Source organism: Lepidochelys olivacea (genome assembly GCF_965140295.1).
Source record: "Lepidochelys olivacea isolate rLepOli2 genome assembly, chromosome: 3".
Lineage (NCBI taxonomy): Eukaryota > Metazoa > Chordata > Testudines > Cheloniidae > Lepidochelys > Lepidochelys olivacea.
This window is the reverse complement of record NC_140413.1, coordinates 33,512,539-33,525,801: the sequence shown is the minus strand read 5'-3', so window position 1 is coordinate 33,525,801 and position 13,263 is coordinate 33,512,539. Positions and strand designations below refer to the sequence as shown.

The following is a 13,263-nucleotide window of genomic DNA, read 5'->3' as shown; positions in this document are numbered from 1 at the left end:
CGCTTCTGACGTTATTTGTTGCCTACGGTTTGTCTGTCCTGGGCCTCTGATTAGGCACCTCAATAACCAATGCTGGACTTGGATTTCAAACAATGGACATCCTCCAATGACTAGGTCTTGCCCATTGACAAAAAATGTCTCTGAGCTGAGACAAAGTTCAGAATCTAACATACCTGTGTTTTACTAAGTTGAGCCAGATCCGGTAACATCACTCTACAATTCCTGATATGATGTCATCTACTGTAGTCACTCTGGCTGGTGCAATGGTCCTCAATAGACTATAGAGTGTTTGATGATGATGAATCCTGTATTGGTATATTTTCCTAGTTACATCGCATTTATTATTTTTTAAGATATACAGGCTATGTGGGAGGCTGGAGAGGAAGGATGATTTTGTGGTTAAGGCAGTAGACTTGGAATCAAGAGGCATGGTTTCAATTCCCAGTTCTGCCACAGATTTCCTATATGACCTTGAGCCAAGTCACTTAATCTCTGTGTTTCTGTTCTCTCTTGGTAAAATGGGGATGATACTTCCTTACTTCCACCTCTGTTTATTTTGTCTATTTAGATTGTAAGCTCTTTGGGACAGGGACTGTCTCTTGCTATATGTTCTTATAATGCAATACAAATGAATAACAGTAAGTTGCCCTCATCTGGTGTTTCCCCTGGTTGAGGTAGGAATAGTAAGGGAAGCATTCACTTCTGAGTAATCTTAGAGAAGAAAAGCACATACATTATGGAGAATATGGGTAAATTATGAAAAATTGGGCTTACTGCTTCCACCTTGCTTAATATACATAGATGGTCTTTTAAAACTCGCTAGGTTTTCCAAAGGTAATTATGAACGGTCATCTCAATACTCACAGTACTCCCTTGTTTTTTCCCTCACATAAACTCTAAGAAATATTCTGAATGCTGAAAATACTGTTCCACATTGTAACATTGGATTTTGATCAGAACTTCCCATTGAAGTAAGTGTGTTTTTTCTTAAAAATTGATGGCTATGTATGGCACAATGAAAATACTCATTTAGGGCTATATTATTACATCTTTGCTATACATTGAGTAGTATTTTACTTTTGGAATACCCTCATTAATTTTTATGGGACTAGTTGTAATATAAGGTCCTATTCAGTGTGAGTAAGCATATTTGAACCTGGTTCTTAGTTATCTAAGGCAATTGGCAAATTTTATGGGCCATCACCATCCCTCTTGCTTGCTGATCTTACATTTCTGGAAATGTAAGGTAACTGCAAATCTCATGCACTGTACATTCAAATTATTTGATTCAATAGTAAATACTAGGTTAATTTGCATATAATTTAAGATCAACAGTGTCAGATAAAATGTGTATTTTATTGTGCTTATTACTCCTAGCATCCATTAGCACATGTACTAGTAGAAGTCTCTCAGAGTACAGGGCCTGATTCTCCACTACCTCACACATTGTGTAGTTATTTACGCAAATGGTAACAGTGGGCCAGATTCTCAATCCCTGCTTGGGTATTTTTGCACTGCTCTGGTAGCAAGAGAGGCTGGAAAGCTGCCTCAACAATGAGAGCTGAGGATTCCTCTTGCATAGTGGAGCTACTGGCTGGCATAGAAGCAGTATAGCATGTTCTATGCCACTGTTTCCTGTCCCCCGCATGGTAATGGCAGGACTATTGGGGGGAACTCACATTCTATGGTCATGGGTGATTTATAAAAACCTCGCTAGACATTGGCACAAGTCAACATTGGGGGTTGTTTGCATCCACACTGTTCCAGGGGTTCCTCTAGGAGGCATTTGTTCAGCAACAATGCCACCTTAAGCTACTTAACTCACAAGAGAATAGCCTGCCTGTGGCATCACCTCTTATGAGAGTACAATGTGCACTCCTTTCTATGGCTGGCTAGGGATGGAGTGGCCGCACCTGCTATTTTTAATCTTTGCACATTTTTTAGCAGGATGCTGTCAATTGGGCAGATGTATAACTGGCCGGACTTGAAAAGGGCTCCTTGCACCCTCCCCTCCTTGTGCACTTGCACAAGACCCTGGCACAATCTGGCCCATAGCAGGAAAGCGCAATGTTTGGTGAAATGTAGCTAACTTTTGACTCTGTTTGATCTTCCGGTCTTTTTTTTTTTATTACTATCCCTTTTACAATATATATGTGTCTTTTTGGTGCTTTTGTTCTCCTAATTATTCAGTTTCTCTGTGATCTTTTGGAGTAACCTTACAATGCATTTAACACAGCTAAATAAACATTACCCAACCTGCTTGAATTCACTTAGCATGTTAACTATTCGAAAAAGATTTTTACAGGTACTTTAATATACGCTGCTGGCGCTTTCTTCTGGAAGGTCATTTGAATGTTGCCTCAGAACTGCTAAATTGTTTATTGATCTCATAATTAATCATGTTTGTGGTTACCTCTGATGTTTGCTTCCATGGATTACTTTTTCAGGTTATTTAAAAAAATGAAATTGAAAAATGATAAAATGAATGAGTTTTGTTTCATGCTTTTTAAATATATTGTGCACTTCAAAAAAAATGGAGGGGAGGGGGAGGAGAGGAAGCAGAAAGAAATAACATAATTATTTTTTTCTTAAGCGAAGTTTCAGATCATTGCTTTGTGTTTATATAGAGCTGGAAACTGTATATGTAACTTTTGTCTTGGTTGTCTCCATGAGCTGAGCCTGGGAGATCCAGCAGTAAGAGAATGAGCCTCTACAGTTTCAGCTAAAGCGGTAAGTCCTCTAGTGGTTATCTATAGCATACTTATTTCTTTTGTGGATTAGGCACAGAGGTGGGCACAACACAGACTGAACAGCAGGTTTCCTAATTATGAAGGGCTGAGGCATCATTTCTGGAAGGTGGGATATTCTTTAATCAACATGGAAAAATGATGTTGCTCTGTGAATAGCATCTAAAAAAGGAACCAAATCCATCAATTTAAAAACATCAAGGTCCTATGATGTTGTCTTTCCATAAGCTAGCAAGCTGTCTAAGAAGTTGATATTTAGGTCTCCTGAGTAATCAGAAATGACAAACATTGTCACTGTCGCATGATATCCACTTAAAAGTGGAGCTTTCCCACAGCTGTATTACTTTAAAGGGATCCTCTGGTTGCATTGCCTTTTCTTTAGAATCCCTTTAGGGCCAATAGTGGGGACAAATGCCCATCACCCCCTTTGGTCTGCCCACTCTCTGCACTCTAATCACACATGACATTTCTGGACCTTGGAGAATTCTTCTTGGTGTACAAGAAACTATCGCATGTGGCTCCCAAGAACACTTATGTTTGCAGGATAAAATCAAGCTGTAATGGTATATTATACTGAGGAAAATTACATCTACTAAACCTGCATTCAGAAAACCACTGATATGAGTGAGATACAAGTTGTAAGTGACTGTCAGCTAAAGTCCATTCTCAGTAACGTGGGGATGGCTGTGAAGGGAAACTGCAGTTAGAAGAGACAGCACTAGTGTAGCCTTGTGTATTCAGTGATGTGTGTGATATGTTGGGTTTGAGAAATAGTTGTAGTTAAAAATATCTGATCTGAATTACTCAGAGTATTGGGGGCCAGATCCTCAGCTAGGACAAAACTGACGTAGCTGCATTGACTTCTGTGGAGCTCTGCCAATTTCCATCAGCTGAGGATCTGACTCTGTGTCGATTGTCAGTAAAATACACTGCAATTAGAGTCTTCCTGCACTTACTGTTTTGCTAACGATAATAATGCTGCTACCTAAGAAGCTGCTAGATTAACAGTGCTGGAGTCTGAAGTCTTCTCTTATATAGAGAGAACAAAGAAGAGCATGAGCAGCAGTGCAAATTTCTCCACCTTGCTTGTCTTCTTATGCGGATCAGTATTTCTTTAAGGGTCGCTGTAGCCTTTACTTTAGACACATCTCATTTCATTTTCACATTCATGTTCATAAGTTCCCTGAACAGCCATCAAATGGGTAGTTTTTGGTCACTGCTGATCCATGCCGGGTTTGAAATACTTAATGGACAAGATTCAGCCTTTGCGTAATTCCCTTTCTCTCTGTGGGTAGGGTTGCTTTATACCCATTGAATCATGTTTGAAAAGCCCCTGACCCTATGCAGCTTGCCATTGTAAAAGCTGTAAACTAGTCAGTGATGGAATTCAGAGTTTTGCAAAGAAATATATATAGCAAATGACAGCAATTGTTTATGATTTTTTAAACACCTAAGGAAGAAATCTTGAGGTGCATAAAAGTACTTGCCATTAAACCATTTTCAAAGTGATTATGATAGCTAATGTCTAGCCATTTATATTAACTTTGTCCAGTAGGGCAATAAAATGCATTTTTAACACAATTTATATGAGACACTAATTGCCAGATCTGCAAAGACTTCCGACCTACATAATTTCATTGTTTACAATATTAACTACTAAAGCAAAGAGAATTGTTTGTGACACCCCCTGGACAGAGACCAAAAATCCAGATTTGCATTAATGCTCTAGTGAACAAACGCTCATCCAGGAAAGATTAAAACTCAGAGATGGGTCTCCCCCGGCTCCCTCCCATTTTGCTTCTTCCATCATTACAACCATCTCTGCTGCATTTTCAAATGTTTGATTATCTAGTAAGCATTCTCTTTAAAATTGTAATAAAGGACTCATAACCCATATGTTCCCTACTACAGCAAATGAAAGCATTGCTTGTATTTAGTTGCAGTAACTAAATAGGCACCGTTCATTCAAATCTTCAACTTCCCAGAGATGAAACACAAAAAATAGGTGAGAGGTACAGTGTTCCATCCAATCCAATGCAAATGTATGCAAATTTCTTCATATTAGAGTCATTGTCTAGTTGTCATCCTCACATGGGGCACATCAAAGCCATATGACCTGATTTTGCACCTGCTGTTTAATTAAATTTACAAGGCAGACATTCTCTCTACTCCCGGTGATATACAAATCCATTTTTACTACCGCAGCTTCTAATTTACAAGGTAGTTGACTGCTGTGTTTCATAGTCAATAGCTGCCCAACTGCTCTTTGTTAAAGTGAAGATTAAAATCTGAAAACTGGCCACCATTTGGGTATATGAATTAAAAGAAATATTAAAAGTGATTTCCCTCTTCACCTTTTAAAAAAATGGGGCAAAAGGGAATATATAGTAGGAACATTTCATACCAATTATAACAGCCTAGATATTTTCCCCCCTCCTGCTGTGCAGAGACCAAGGCACTTTTGTCAAATTATCAATAGCTTTTGCTGTTTTGCAAGATCCTTGTTTCGGAACATAGAAATATAGCAGTGCTAGCAGATATGATACTAAAAAACCGGTCTCTCCCCTGCATGGTCATGCAAAGTTTATGGCAGGTATTCATTCTATTGGACTGAAACCTTGGTTAGAGATGATCTCACTCTTTCTGCTGCCATTTTCCCTCTGAAGCACAAACAATAGTTACCTTTCAGTCTCCCAAACCTGCTCTAAATATCAGTGCTATAAAATTCTCTCTTAATCTTTTGACTAGATGATGATCCTCATCTTATTGTAATTAACCTTAATTTTTCTTGAGTGTAATCATTGTACTCTGAGATCCTGCAGTGTATATATACTGTTTTAAAATTAAATTAATACAAATTTAGATATAAAATTTGCTCTGAATATCATCTCAGATGATATTCAACAGTTGCTAGCTGCACATTAGCAGGAATAAAATAAACCCCTTACTAAGAGTAACAAGAAGGGTTTCTTCAGGTATGTTAGCAACAAGAAGAAAGTCAAGGAAAGTGTGGGCCCCTTACTGAATGAGGGAGGCAACCTAGTGACAGAGGATGTGGAAAAAGCTAATGTACTCAATGCTTTCTTTGCATCTGTCTTCACAAACAAGGTCAGCTCCAGACTACTGCACTGGGCAGCACAGCATGGGGAGAAGGTGACCAGCCCTCTATGGAGAAAGAAGTGGTTTGGGACTATTTAGAAAAGCTGGATGAGCACAAGTCCATGGGGCCGGATGCGCTGCATCCGAGAGTGCTAAAGGAGTTGGCGGATGTGATTGCAGAGCCATTGGCCATTATCTTTGAAAACTCATGGTGATCGGGGGAGGTCCCGGATGACTGGAAAAAGGCTAATGTAGTGCCCATCTTTAAAAAAGGGAAGAAGGAGGATCCTGGGAACTACAGGCCAGTCAGCCTCAATTCAGTCCCTGGAAAAATCATGGAGCAGGTCCTCAAGGAATGAATTCTGAAGTGCTTAGAGGAGAGGAAAGTGATCAGGAACAGTCAGCATGGATTCACCAAGGGCAAGTCATGCCTGACTAATCTAATTGCCTTCTATGACGAGATAACTGGCTCTTTGGATGAGGGGAAAGCAGTGGACGTGTTGTTCCTTGACTTTAGCAAAGCTTTTGACATGATCTCCCACAGTATTCTTGCCAGTAAGTTAAAGAAGTATGGGCTGGATGAATGGACGATAAGGTGGATAGAAAGCTGGCTAGACTGTCGGGCTCAATGGGTAGTGATCAATGGCTAGTTGGCAGCCGGTATCAAGTGGAGTGCCCCAAGGGTCAGTCCTCGGGCCGGTTTTGTTCAATATCTTCATTAATGATCTGGAGGATGGTGTGGATTGCACCCTCAGCAAGTTTGCAGATGACACTAAACTGGGAGGAGTAGTAGATACGCTGGAGGGTAGGGATAGGATACAGAGGGCCCTAGACAAATTAGAGGATTGGGCCAAAATAAATCTGATGAGGTTCAACAAGAACAAGTGCAGAGTCCTGCACTTAGGATGGAAGAATCCCATGCACCGCTACAGACTAGGGACCTAATGGCTAGGCAGCAGTTCTGCAGAAAAGGACTTAGAGGTTACAGTGGACGAGAAGCTGGATATGAGTCAAGAAGGCCAATGGCATTTTGGGATGTATAAGTAGGGGCATTGCCAGCAGATCGAGGGACGTGATCGTTCCCCTCTATTTGACATTGGTGAGGCCTCATCTGGAGTACTGTGTCCAGTTTGGGGCCCCACACTACAAGAAGGATGTGGAAAAATTGGAAAACATCCAGCGGAGGGCAACAAAAATGATTAGGGGACTGGAACACATGACTTATGAGGAGAGGCTGAGGGAACTGGGATTGTTTAGTCTGAGGAAGAGAAGAATGAGGGGGGATTTGATAGCTGCTTTCAACTACCTGAAAGGGGGTTCCAAAGAGGATGGATCTAGACTGTTCTCAGTGGTAGCAGATGGCAGAACGAGGAGTAATGGTCTCAAGTTGCAGTGGGGGAGGTTTAGGCTGGAGATTAAGAAAAACTTTTTCACTCGGAGGGTGGTGAAACACTGGAATGCATTACCTAGGGAAGTGGTGGAATCTCCTTCCTTAGATATTTTTAAGGTCAGACTAGACAAAGCCCTGGCTGGGATGATTTAGTTGGGGATTGGCCCTGCTTTGAGCAGGGGGTGGACTAGATGACCTCCTGAGGTCCCTTCCAACCCTGATATTCTATGATTCTATGGTTTTCTTTTCCACTTCTCAAGAGAGAATGGAGAGAAGTGGTTGCCATGGTGTAATATTGTATTCACAAACAGTGAGATGTTATCAACAGACTATCGTTAAGATAAATAGCAAATTGTTTTCCTTTATCCTTGCACATATTTCATTTGAAGTAACATCATTTTTTTTCTCCAGTAACATAAAGAAACTGAGGAGATATAATAGAACTGAGATGTTCTGCTATGTATTTTAGAAGTTGAAAGAGCAAAGAGTCATTTCACGGAGTTGACTATAGGTGGCAGCACATGTTAAGATAAGAGAAACAAACTCCTAAGAAAAGTTAGAACAAATCCGTATAAATGAATCAAGGCTTTTTCCTGAAAATTTCTTGTGGGCTACATAGGCAAGTCCATGAGAATACATTGTGCTTTCTGGTGATACAGATGCTTAGCATCACAGAGTTTAAGCGAGAATAAGTATGCAAATGATGCATACAATTCTGAATATTATGGACCTGATTCTGTCACCTTCATTCACACAGAGAAGTGACTTACGTCGCAATCTTACTTCACTTCCTATTGAGTTCAGTAGGGCTTCGTACTGAATAAGATATTAATCACTGTAAGAAGGGTGGCAGAATCTGGCCCTTCATTAGCAAAGACACTGCACATTATCATAGCGATAAGAGTTGCAATTTGGATAGTGCCCTATATCTCACTTACAAACATTTGCCATACAGTAATACAAAATAACATGATGGGCAAGACTGATTCTTACGGCTGAGCCCTGTGTAAAAGGTGGTCTATGGCTGTACTGCTGCCCCAGGAGAATCTCTGGGGACAAATTGTTCTTGGAGAGCAAGTGTTCCGCCTCCAAGAACTGTGGTTCCTATGAGATCTATAGGATGCCAGGACCCTCCATGTGAATGCCCTGTGCCTCTGCATCAGCTGAAGTCGGTTTCTGACAAGTGCAGCTTTATTGGAGCCCCACTGCCAGGGCTTTCCTTTGACCCGTTGCTCTCAGGACCTAAGCCTGGGGTTTCTCCGAGTATGGAAGGAACCTTGAAAAAAATTAATTTAGCCCAGTCTTCATTAGCTCTTCTAGATTTTCCCAGGACATGGGTGGAACAATGCTTGTCCCCCAGCAGAGTCTTCTGCACCCCTTCCCGCACTTGCATCCTCCCCAGCTGTAGATCTCTGACCCTGTAAGAGGGTGGTGGTGTTTAATGAAATTCCCTCTGTATGGGAATGGAGGGTGAGGAGGGTTCCACATAGAAAGGAACTTCCACAAGCCTAAACACCTAGGGAGATATCCAAAGGCAGAAATCTGGCAGTTAAATCCCCAACTCCTCTGACTTTCAATGGGAGTTGAGCACCTAATTGTCCTTAGTGTCTTTAAAAACGACGGATCTCCTGTATAACACAGGCCATAGAATGTCCCTGAATAAATTCCTGTTTTAAACAAGACCATATATTTTAGAAATGCTTCCAATCTTGATTTAAAAATTGCCAGCAATAAAGAATCCACAACAACCCTTGGCAAGTTGTTTGAATGGTTAATTACCCTCACTGTCCTTATTTCCAGTCTGAATTCATCTAGTTTCAACTCCCAGCCATTGGATATTTGATTGAAGAGCCCATTATCCAATATTAGTTCCCCAGGTAGGTACTTATAAACTGAGATCAAGCCACTCCTTAATGTTCTCTTTGTTAAACTGAATAGATTGAGCTCTTTGAATCTATCACTATAAGGCATGTTTTCTTAATGCTTTAATCATTCTCATGGCTCTTCTCTGAACCCTCTCCAATTTATCAATATCTTCCTTGAACTGTGGACACCAAAACTGCATATAATATTCCTATAGCAGTCACACCAATGTCACATATAGAGGTAATAAAACCTCCCTACTCCTACTTGATATTCTCCTGATTATGCACCCAAGGATAGCATTAGTTCTTTTGGCCACAGTGCCTCAATGGGAGCTCCTGTTCAGCTGATTACCCACCATGACCACCAACTCTTCTTAAGCATTACTGCTTCCCAGGATGGGGTCCCCATCCTGTAAGTATGGCCTACATTCTTTGTTCCTAGATGTCTGACTGTGCATCTGTCCGTGGTAAAACACATATTGTTTGCTTGCACCAAATGAACCAGATCATTCTGTATCAGTGACCTGCCCTGTTCATTATTTAGTACTCCCCCAATCTTTATCAGTGATGATTTTGTTTTCTTCCATGTTGTTGATGATAAAAATGATAAATAGTGCAAGGCCAATCCTGCAGAATGCCACTTACCACACCCACTCAATGTTGATTCTCCATTTCCAAATAAGTTTTAAGATTGCTCAGTTAGACAGTTTTTAATTCATGTTAATTTTGTATCATTCTCGTTTTTTAATCAAAATGTCACGTGGTATCAAATCAAATGCATTACAGAAGTCTAGGTATAATAAATCAACTCTATTACCTTTTTAAGCAAACCTGTGATTTTATTAAAAAAGAAAAAAAAGTTAGTTTGAAAGGATCTATTTTCCATAAACCCATTATTCTCCTTTAATTCTTTATCATTCGAGTCCATATGAGCCATTTCATTATTTGGCCTGGGATCGATGTCAGACTGACAGGCCTATAATTACCTGGATCATCCTGTTTAAACTTATAAAATATTGGCATGATCTTAGCTTTCTTCCAGTCCTCTGGAACTTCACCAGTGTTCCAAGAATGATTGAAAATCAAAATTAACGGTCTAATGAACTACTCAGCCAGCTCTTTTAAAATGCTTGGATGTAAGTTATCCTAATTTTAAATGTCTAGCTTTAGTAGCTGCTGTTTAACATCCTCCTGAGTTACTATTGGAATGAAAAGTGTTTCTTCATCATCATATGATATGACTACATCTTCTGGCTTTTTCACAAATACAGGACAGAAATATTTATTGAACATTTCTGCCTTTTCTTCATTATTATTAACAATTCTATCAGTGCACCAGTACCAGTTATAGGATTATTTTTGTTCTTAATGTACACCTCTACCCCAATATAACGCTGTCCTTGGGACTCAAAAAATCTTACCGCGTTATAGGTGAAACCGCATTATATCGAACTTGCTTTGATCCACTGGAATCGCACAGCTCTCCCCTCCCACTGGAGCACTGCTTTACCGTTCAATATCCCAATGCATGTTATATCGGGTCACGTTATATCGGGTAGAGGTACTTTAAAACATTCCTCCTTTTGTCCTTAACTCTGCTGGCTGTATATTTCTCCTTCTGTCCCTTTGCTTCCCTTATACATTTTCTGAAGTTCTATTTCTGATTTATATTAGTTACTATCAACCTCCTTTTCCATTTATATAATATTGTATAGCTCCCTTCACTTTCCCTCTAAGCCAAGTTGTTTTTTTAACCAATGTGGTTTTCTTTCTCGATTGCGGAATTGTGGCTTTTTGGGCATTTACTAAAAATTCTTAAATAAGTCCTAATCATCATTCACATTTTTCTGTTTCAATTCTTTCTCCCAACTGATATGGTTCATACTTGTTTTCAGTTTTGTGACATTGGCCCTTTTAAATCACCAAGTATATATATTACTGGCTTGAATTTGTTTTCTGTTTGCAAATAACAAAGTGGTCAAGTCATGATCACTTGTCCCCTAAGCTACCACTAATTGTTAATTCTGTGATCAGTTCCTTTATTCATCAAGAAGAGACCTAACATAGAATCCCCCCATGCAACACTTCTTGGGTTAGGAAATTGTCACCTGTAATATTTAGAAATTTCAAAGATATTTTAGTACTGGAAACATGAGACCTCCAGCATGTGTCCCTCAGATTGAAGTGCCCCATTTTCATACAGCATTTATTTCACTGCACCTTATAGGTAGATGCTTCAGGAGCCAGTCATCCTGTTCCCGAGTGTGATTTGGTGGTCCATAGCAGACACCAACAGTAAGCCCTCCCAGTCCACTGGGCTCTGACACAGGGTCCTTTGGGCTACCAGTAGTCTGGCAACCAAGACTGCTTAAGGCTGTCCTCCCTGGGCCTCTTCCTCTCATCCATCCCCGGTGGGAAAACCCAAACCACAATAGCTAAGTGGGGTTTACCAATGTCCTAGATCCACTGGATGCTTCTCTCTCTGGTTGTCTCCGGAGTGGATCCTCTCTTCCCTCACGGAGGCGCCTTTGGGCAGCTGTTTCAGAGTCTTTGGCTCAGCTCGACTGGAGGTGTGGGCTGCAGGTCCGCTCACCTGCAGCTCAAAGGATCTAATTCCCTGACTTTTAATTCCTCCAGCAGATGGAGCATTTGCTGCAGCTGTGGTGGGATGGGGCTGGCTGAGCCCAAAATAATCCCTTTACCCCTTGTTGCCCAGTGTGGGTTTGTACACCCCATCACAGTGCCACTCCCCTTCTCTTTTTGCCCACTCAGTCCTTCCTAAATAGATTATAACCATTAATTTAATATTCCAATCATGTGAATCATCCCACCAGGTTTCAGTAATACCTGGCTAGATAGAGTGACCAGACAGCAGGTGTGAAAAATCGGGATGGGGGTGGGGGGTAATAGGAACCTATATAAGAAAAAGACCCAAAAATCAGGACTGTCCCTACAAAATCGGGACATCTGGTCACCCTGCAACTAGATGATGTTTGTTACCCCAGATCCTAGTCTGGTATCATTCATATTACTATTTTAAACATGTAAATAGGTATTTAAAGTTATGCACATGCTTAACTGTGTTGCTAAACTGGGCCCAACATCAATAAATTGCAGCCTATGTATTGCCTGCAAATGATGATCACCGTCTACTGGAGCTGATCAGAAATTTTCTGATGAAACAAATTTTGATGGAAATTGCCAATTAGTCCAGCCCAAAATGTTGCTTCAAAACATCTGTGTTTGACAAACTTTTGGTGAATCTAAGGCAAGGTTTCCATTAAACCCTTGTACGACCTTCAGATTGGCAACCAATTTCTCCCTGTTAGTCCAAATCAAGTCTAAAATGTTTGTACCATGTACTTACTTCCTCAGCCTTCTGAAATAAAAAGTTCTTGCCAAGGCACTCAAAGAACTTACTGGACATTTTGTGTTGTGCCATATTACTTTTACAACAAATGTCTGGGTAGTTAAAGTCCCCCTTACTACCAGGTCCTGTGATTTGGGTATTTTTGCTATTTATTCTAGAAATGCCTCGTCCACCTCCTCCTCCTGATTTGGTGGTCTAGAGTAGATCCCCGTACCATGACATCACCCTGGTTTTTCATCCCTTTTTATCTTTACACACAGAGTTGCAGCTGGTCTGCCTCTCACCTCCTTCTGGACCTCAAAACAAGTATATTCTTGACATACAATGTAACGCCTCGTCCCTTTTACCCCTGCCTGTCTGTCCTGAACAAGCTATACCCCTCAATACCAATATTCCAGTCATCAGATTGGCCCCACCAAGTCTCAATGATGCAAGTTAAGTCATAATTTAGCTTATGTGTTAATACTTCCAGTTCTTTGTTTTTATTCCCTATACTCCTTACATTTGTGGCAGATTCTCCCACTGTTTTCCCTCTTGCTGCTCCTATGACCCTATTGCAATTTTGGATTCCTTTCCCCCTCCTCCACAACATTTAGCTCCCCATTAAGATCACCTTTTTATACTTACCTGTGGGTTTTTGTCACCTGCACCCTCTGAACCTAGTTTAAAGCCCTCTTCACTAGATCAGTGAGTCAGTGTGTGAAAATGCTCTTTTTCTTCTTGGTTAGGTGAAACCCATCTCTTCCCAGAAGCCCTCCTTCCCTGAACAGCATCCCATCATCAAGGAAGCCA

The 13,263-nt window shown here is 40.6% G+C and overlaps 1 long non-coding RNA gene across 2 annotated transcripts in view; it reads left to right on the top strand.

Moving 5' to 3' along the window:
- LOC311517462 overlaps positions 1–13,263 on the top strand; it is a 70,132-nt gene that overhangs the window by 50,681 nt on the left and 6,188 nt on the right. Inside the window, exons 3-4 of one of the 2 annotated variants that reach the window (XR_014710705.1) lie at positions 902–971; positions 2,674–2,730. This is a non-coding gene — a long non-coding RNA (uncharacterized lncRNA). Of the gene's footprint in view, positions 1–901; positions 972–2,627; positions 2,731–13,263 lie in introns of both variants that reach the window. The other variant, XR_014710706.1, reaches the window with a different exon arrangement.